Source organism: Globicephala melas, chromosome 17, assembly GCF_963455315.2.
Source record: "Globicephala melas chromosome 17, mGloMel1.2, whole genome shotgun sequence".
Taxonomy (NCBI): Eukaryota; Metazoa; Chordata; class Mammalia; order Artiodactyla; family Delphinidae; genus Globicephala; species Globicephala melas.
The window spans coordinates 39,476,766-39,485,242 of NC_083330.1; the positions used below are offsets into that span (position 1 = coordinate 39,476,766).

The 8,477-nt window shown below is 38.0% G+C and overlaps 1 long non-coding RNA gene across 1 annotated transcript in view; it reads left to right on the forward strand.

The window, feature by feature from the left end:
• The window catches only part of LOC132593745 (uncharacterized), a 410,506-nt gene that overhangs the window by 63,534 nt on the left and 338,495 nt on the right, over positions 1–8,477 (forward strand). The window contains exon 2 of the long non-coding RNA XR_009559553.1: positions 3,816–4,030. This is a non-coding gene — a long non-coding RNA (uncharacterized lncRNA). The remainder of the gene's footprint in view (positions 1–3,815; positions 4,031–8,477) is intronic.

Below are 8,477 nucleotides of genomic sequence, written 5' to 3' on the forward strand. Positions count from 1 at the left end.
AGTCTCTCTCTTCTCCTCTTTCCCCCACTGCAGCCTGGGCAGGATCCAGAGATTCTCACTAGCTCTTCTCCCACTGAAGGATGTAGGCCTGCAGTTTCACTGGCCACTTGTTTGATTCTCCCTGCCTTCCAGCTGGGAAACCAACACACGCCATCAGGTCCCACTTCCTCCACATTCTCCAGAGGGCCCAGGTCTCTTTCTGACCTCCACTGCAGAGCTCAATTTACCATCTCAGTGAAAGGTGGTGGAATCTTTCACTCGTTCACTACAGCTTAATTTATGCCAAGGAAATGAAATGAATTCTCCTTAACAAAGTTCCAGTGAATGAGCTCACCCCACATTTGGTTTTTGAGTTAAAAGACCACTCTGAGATCTGGCCTGTCCTCCAAATACCAGAAAACTGGCTCCTGCCCATATGGAAATATTTGTTGTGTAAACTAGACTGATATGCAGCAATTTTTAAAATTACTTCTACCCAATTTTTGTCCAGTGGGATTAAAGGAGTTCCAGGTGACACAGAAAGAGAAAACTTAAGTGTTTGTCTCAGTTGATAGTGACACGGTTTACAGAAGGACTTGTGAATGTAGACATGATCTAAGAAGCCAAAGTTTATGGAAGAACAACACACACTATGTAAAACACCTGGTCTCTTAAACAGGAACCTGATACTTTCTCATTTATCCAACTGTGGCTTGCCGATTAACTCATAGTCTCTGGCTCCGTGGCTGTTTGTCTCTCCACTTTGATGCAATGTAAATTTGGCATAAATCTAGGGCCATCCATAGTTGAAGACTGCCATGGCAAATGAGTCATAACCATTGAATGTTATGGTTGGAAGGGGCTTTAAAGACCATCTAGGCCCAACCCCATCATTTTTCAGATGAGGAGACTGAGAGTAAAAACTTGTCCACAATCACATGATTAGCTGATACGCTGGATTTCACCTGGGGTTCCTGATCTCCGGACTTGTGGAGTTAGTACACCTCCATGCTATCACTCAGCAGTAGACAGGAAAGCTGGCTTTTGACTCCTTCCCACCTGTTCCTCCCTACCTCCTATGCCTCCAAATAAGCATATTAGTTAAACCCTTGCCCTTGCTAAGCAAATTCGTCCTTAGACAAGGCCTCTGATGTCCCCTTCAAGCAGATGGACACTTCTAAGAAAGCTCCTCTTATATACAAATTTTGGAGTCACTGCTGACTTTCGCCATGAACATTTGGTTGATGGGTCTGACAGGAACATAAAGGGTAAATATGGAGTAAAGAGAAATATTTTAAAATGTTGGAAGCTATTATAATACACTAGATATTAGATAATAAAAAAGGATGTCAGACCACAGGGCTGTCCACAATTCACTTCCAGTTTTATACCTGGGTTTTTATAACTGGCTTCAGTGACGTTTGTAGTATGTTTAACACTCACAGAGGATTATTTTTTAAAAAATCTTCCTTCTCTACGCTAAACTAAGTAATAAGCTAAATAATAATAATAGCCAGAAAAGAAACACTGTGAAAATTTAATTCTCTTGATGTATATGTATATAATCATACTAGTGAAAATAAATATTACATACAGTACAAAAAGGAAAAAGTAATGGAGTAAGACCTTTAACTATAGTAATATATTTTTGGGGGGGAAGGGAAAATCCTTATACCTATGTTTTTCTGAAACTGTAATGAATAATAGTATTACAGTTTCTATTTCTGAGCTTTAACTTCTGCAAATTTGTCAATGACAAGCTTATCTTCTTTGCATATTCACGTTCCAAAAATAGTACAACCAGATTTGCCATCCTATCTTATGGAAGAACACTTTATTAATTTCAATTTCAATTTTTTTCATGTGAAACAACATGTATACAAATAGAAAAGTCTCACACATAGGATAAATTTGGTAGAAATTCATAAAAATCCCAAACACAATATTCTAGAAATTGCAATACTGTTCATTTTTTTTTTCATTCAGACACATTTCTAGTGGCTTTCTTTTTTTTTTTTCCTATTGGGGTATAGTTGTTTTATAATGTTGTGTTAGCTTCTACTGTACAGTGAAGTGAATCAGTCATTTGTATACATATATCCCCTCTTTTCTGGATTTCCTTCCCATTTAGGTCACCACAGAGCACTAAGTAGAGTTCCCTGTGCTATACGGCAGGTTCTCATTAGTTATCTATTTCATACATATTAGTGTATATATGTCAATCCCAATCTCCCATTCATCCCACCCACCCCCCTTTCCCTCCTTGGCATCCATATGTTTTTTCTCTATGTCTGTGTCTCTATTCCTGCCTTGCAAACAGGTTCATCTGTACCATTTTTCTAGTTTGCACATATATGCGTTAATATGCAATATTTTTTTTCTCTTTCTGACTTACTTCACTCTGTATGACAGTCTCTAGATCCATCTAAGTCTCTACAAATGACCCAATTTCATTCCTTTTTATGGCTGAGTAATATTCCATTGTACATATATACCACATCTTCCTTATCCATTCATCTGTCGATGGGCATTTAGGTTGCTTCCATGACCTGGCTATTATAAATAGTGATGCAATGAACATTGGGGTGCATATGTCTTTTTGAATTACGGTTTTCTCTGGGTATATGCCTTTCAAATACCTCTCAGCAGAAATATCTCCACTAAAATATCTTCACTAGAAAATTTATCAGAAATCTCTATTACTTCTGGTGAGAACTTCCAAAGTTTTAATTCTTCTGCAAAAATCATTTAAAAGTAGCTAAGTGACAAAGGAAATGGACATTTTTTGATCAATGGCTTTAGAATAAGTGTCTAGTTCTTGGTGAAAATGATTGTGGGATTCATATATTATTGTTTAATTGCTTCTGGCAATGTAAGAGCTGCATTTTTTTGTGGTTTCTCCTGGCATTCTTCGAAATTTCATTCTGTTTTCTAAGAAATGTCCGTTTCCCTATATTTTTTGTTGCATGGTTAATAGCCTTACGTGATCTGTGTTAGTTGTCTAAAAGAATCCATTTTAAAGCTTGATGTCTCACTATGCATTGTTCAAAGCTGATGCTGGTTGTTTGCAAATATTTTTGTGTTTGATTAATCTCATCTAAAGCTTTACATCAGAAAAAAAATAACAGAAAAGAAAAACTGCATCAACGAGAATAAAATTTGAACTGATTCTCTTGTACCATATTTTCTTTTGTGTCTTTCTGTGGGCATAGCTTCATCTTCCCTGGGAAAGCCTTTTCACTCTTATACTTACATTCTGCAGCATTTCCCAACAAGGAAGTAATACTGGAATGAATGAATTGACTTTTTCTGAAAGTTCCAAAAAATAAAAACTTCAAGTGCCCACACCGAATGCCAAATTAAAGTATTTCAAGTTCTCTTTCTTTGCCTTTACAATCACTGTGATGTCATTGTTTATTTTTATTTACTGCATAAACACAGGAATATGTAGTACCATGGGGTTGGAGAGGTGAACTGTGCCCAAAGTGAGCTTGAAAGATTCATTCTGAACTATTACCTGTGTAATAGGTAGGTAATAGGTAATAGGTAATAGCTTAGTCCACATGTGTTGAGGGCTGACTATATAACTAGGAGTTTTCTGAATTAACTTTATGCATAATACAATAACTACTAAAGACTAACTAATAAAAAGGTACTAATTTCAGGTTTGCATATTAATGGTAAAACTCAATGGAAACTATAATAATTGTTTAGAACTTAGACAAAAGATTTTGGGGGGGAAACAGTAGCTTCTCATTGATATTGTTTAGAGTTATCAACACATGGTGATAATAAAATGCAGATCAGCTTTATTATTGTTTTTAAATTCTCTGCAGGAAATGTGCCCACAAGGTAGAGTATACTTCTCTGCCCTTCACATGCCACTCCTGGGGTTCCTTCTGATTCTAACTGTGGAAGTGACCTATGCTCCTGGCTGCCTTTGTCCTCCTGTTTCCATTCTTGACTTGCGCTTCAGAGATCATGCTTATCCCCATTTCTCTGATTTCATGAGGAAATGGTGGGAAAGGAGAAAGAAGATCAAGTTGTCGAGGTAGGTAATGCAATCACACCATAGCACCTTCCGTCCTTCTACTCTTCTCCTCTGTACCAACTAAAGAAGATGTGATGATTAGGTGAGTTAATACAAGTCAAGTATCTAGAACTACATCTAGTACATAGTGCTCAGTAGATGCTTGCCATTACTTGGAGGTAACCAGAATGAGAGGCAAGCTGGCGGGTCCTGGAATGGCAGCATAATTAGAGTTATATCCTTCCTTATACCTTCTCCTCACAGGACTTTTTTGGGTGTTACAAGACTGAGTCTTCAGCAGAAGTTACTTTTTTCTACCATGTCTAAGGAATCATAACATTCTGTGTGTAAATACGAGGCATTTTGGAGGGGAGACATTGCAAGCCTTCACATTCTTATCCTGAAGGTGGTGTCATCTCTGGACTTGGGTCATGAGTCACTAAGGTTTCTCTTTAAGGGCCTCCATCATCAACACATAGTCACAGAGCCCAACCTGAAAATAAGGCCTGTGCTTCTTTCAGTTTTGGCCCAGGTAGACGCGTGTTCCATAGAGAGCAATAAACTCATGTCCCCCAAGGAGAATTTCCTAATGGGTATAGAGGATATTTGCTCATTTAAAAAAATTGAGGTCTAATTTATATACAAAGAAAGCATGGGTATTAAGTATTTATTTCAATGAGTTTTGAAAAGTCTATAAACTCTTCTCTCTACTGCTCAAAGCAAGAAATTGAGTATTTCCATCATGGCAGAAAGTTCCCTCATTATTTGTTCATTTTAGAACTTGAATCCAGGTCTTCAGACCTTGGTTATTGTACAAGGAGTCTAGGACAGAAGGGAGATGGTAGGGCTGGGTCTGGCAGGAGGAATAGTGGGGTGATATGGTATCTTAGCCGACAAAAGAACACTGAAGACTCCCTGACAGGTAGGTTCATGAATGGCCCTTGTAATCAAGGGGAAGAGTTTACTCCAAAAAGAGAACTCAGCTGAACTGAAAAGGTTAAGAAATAAAAATGTTAATTAGGTGCAGAATTTTCACTGGTGTTGAAGAAATATTTTCATAGTCTCTTGTTAGAATAGGTAGTTTGAACTCTGAGTCTTCCAGATTATGTAAAGAAAGAGTATGTCAATATCATTACTTCTTTATCCCTGACTTGTGTATAGAACTCTGGACCTAAGTTCCCGGAAGCAAGGTTTGGGGTCTACCAACAGACCAAAGGAGTAGAAGCAGCTTTTGAGTAGAATGGGGGCTCCTTTAATGACACTTGTTACCCACTGAAAAGCTCATGACCTTAGAATATTTGCAGTTCACACTGATTATGATAAATCCTTATTGCCAAACTATTTAACGAGATACTGATTCAAGGGAAAACCTTTGAAAACCACACTGCTTGCCATGTATCAGTGAACTTCTGCTCAGCACCGTCTCTTTCATGTCTTTTTAAAAACATGCTGATGTTATACAGCTGTGAAATTGTGTAATCTGCATTTGTGCAACCTTTGTTACTTGAATATGAACTAAGAGAAGGTTCTATTTTGCCAAAAACTTTCAGCTCACTTGAATGCATTGAAATAACACCACACTATTAACACCTTACGTGCTATGAGAAACTTGATGTTCAGCAGCCCAAAGGTTAAGCCTACAGTGTTGGACTCTTGTTTGTGAGTCTGTGTGAATGAGTGTGTGTGTGTGTGTGTGTGTGTGTGTATAGTAACTAATCATTTATTTTAATAGGGTGCTCCCTTGAGAGTGAGGCAGGCACTCTATATTTAATAACACTTTTAAGGAGAGGAGTCAGTGTGAGCATATTAAGTTGCTCCTTTGGTTTACCAGAAGGCTTATTAAATCATTAACTGGAGGAAATTCTGACTGGGTAAGTTACAGTCTTACCCAGGCTGACAAGAAGGTGTGGGCTAGAGGGTACTGCTCCTGATGACCTTGTTTCAATTCAAGGTTAATTATGGAAGTAGTTTCAAAAATCTAGAATTAATTATTCTGAAAGAAAAGAGAAAACACAGGGTTGGGTTTCTATCCAAGGTATCATCCCTGGAGAGCTCCCCCACTATGTCAGACCAATATCAAGTCCCAAGTTTAACAAAGCAGTTAGAGAAGTTAAACAGGGGATTCTGCCACAATGTACTCCCATGTCCTGGGAAAGATTTGCAGTCATCACATTTTATCCACTAACTGAAAGAGGAAAAAAAGTACCATGTTGCCTCCAAAGTCAGCCACTTGGGACAGGCAGACGTATGCACAGGGCTGGACTGATGGGAGGACTTGGTGTGTAATATAGGACAACTCATTTTATCCCCAAATTTAAAAAATTCCGTGTTATGCTCTTTCCATGGACATGAGAATGAAATGATTTCCATTCAGGAGTGGTTTTCACAGGTCATATAGAGAATAAGTATGCAGGGCCAGCTGGAAGCAACACTGTGAAAGGTTAAATGTGTTTTCAGGCATGATAAGGATGCCTCAAAGAGAGAGACAGAACTCTGATGTTAGGATTTTAGACTACTTTGAAGTTAAGTTTCTATTGTTTGAGGGTCTTCATTTCCACTTGGGTGCTTTTTCTGCAATTAGAGGGTTCTAACACCAGATGGCACCTTTGTTATAATCATAAGATCTGAAGAGCTGGACTTATCCAATATGTGAATGTGTGTGAGTGAGTGTGTGTATGTGGTATAAATATGTGTATATAAGTATATACAAGTATATATATATACAAGTATATACTATATAGTATATATAGTATATATAAGTATATAAGTATATATGTGTGTAAAAGCATAAATGTATTTATACATATTATTAAGTGTATACTTACATATGTATATGTTAATCTTGACTGTATAGAATCAAAGCCAAGCTCTGTTATCTACATGCTTTGATTTTGGGCAAAACAAAACAAAACAAAACAAAATCTACCTATGCCTTAGTTTCCTCATTTGTAAAGTGAGGTTAATATAGTGCCTATTTTATGGTGTTGCTGTGAGTTAACTAATTTAATGAGTTAATTATATTTTTATTTTATATTTAAACATTTAGAATAGTGCCTGGTATATAGTAAGTGTCTGGTATGTAAGTGTTAACTCTTATTATTATATAATTTATTCAAAATTTGATCTGTGATTGTCCCTTCATCAATAATTCCACCTCTCCCCTGTTGTGTGACAGCCATATGGTGTGGGGAAGGATTTAACCTACCACCAGCTAAAAGTGAGGGGCCTGACTTGTGTAGTTTAATCAGATGGTCCCTTTTGCCATAGTGACTGGTCCAGGTTACGCAAACACAAGTCGATCAGTATACGGCATTTTCCCAAACACTGGAATTTGTGCAGGTACAAGAAGGGGTGTTCGGTCAGAATAGCCATCATCAAAAAATCTACAAACAATAAATGCTGGAGAGGGTGTGGAGAAAAGGGAACCCTCTTGCACTGTTGGTGGGAATGTAAATTGATACAGCCACTGTGGAGAACAGTACGGAGTTTCCTTAAAAACTCAAAATAGAGCTACCATATGACCCAGCAATCCCACTACTAGGCATATGCCCTGAGAAAACCATAATTCAAAAAGAGTCATGTACCAAAATGTTCATTGCAGCTCTATTTACAATAGCCAGAACACGGAAGCAACCTAAGTGTCCATCAACAGATGAATGGATGAAGAAGATGTGGCACATATATACAATGGAATATTACCCAGCCATAAAAAGAAATGAAATTGAGTTATTTGTAGTGAGGTGGATGGACCTAGAGTCTGTCATACGGAGTGAAGTAAGTCAGAAAGAGAAAAATAAAGACCGTATGCTAACACATATATATGGAATCTAAAAAAAAAAAAAAATGGTCATGAAGAACCTAGGGGTAAGATGAGAATAAAGACGCAGACCTAGTAGAGAATGGACTTGAGGACACGGGGAGGGGGAAGGGTAAGCTGGGACAAAGTGAGAGAGTGGCATGGACATATATACACTACCAAACATAAAATAGATAACTAGTGGGAAGCAGTCACATAGCACAGGGAGATCAGCTCCGTGCTTTGTGACCACCTAGAGGGGTGGGATAGGGAGGGTGGGAGGGAGGGAGATGCAAGAGGGAAGAGATATGGGGCCATAGGTATATGTATAACTGATTCACTTCGTTATAAAGCAGAAACTAACACAGCATTGTAAAGCAATTATACTCCAATAAAGATGTTAAAAAAAAAAAAAGAAGGGGTGTTGACCTACATTAGATCAACACAATGTGGGTGAAGTTTTCTTGGGGGAAATAAGTTCTCCTCTGATGTATGGATGCAAACCCTAGAACCACTGCAGTTCTTGCTACCACAATGGAAAGCAAACTGAAAATGCTGCTTATCTCACAGGAGGAAGAACAGCAAGGCCAAAAGAGCAGTTGGAGCAAACCAGTACTAAGGTTTGTCCTGCCTCTGAGACCAATAAATCCCCTTCATTTGAGTTGCTCATTC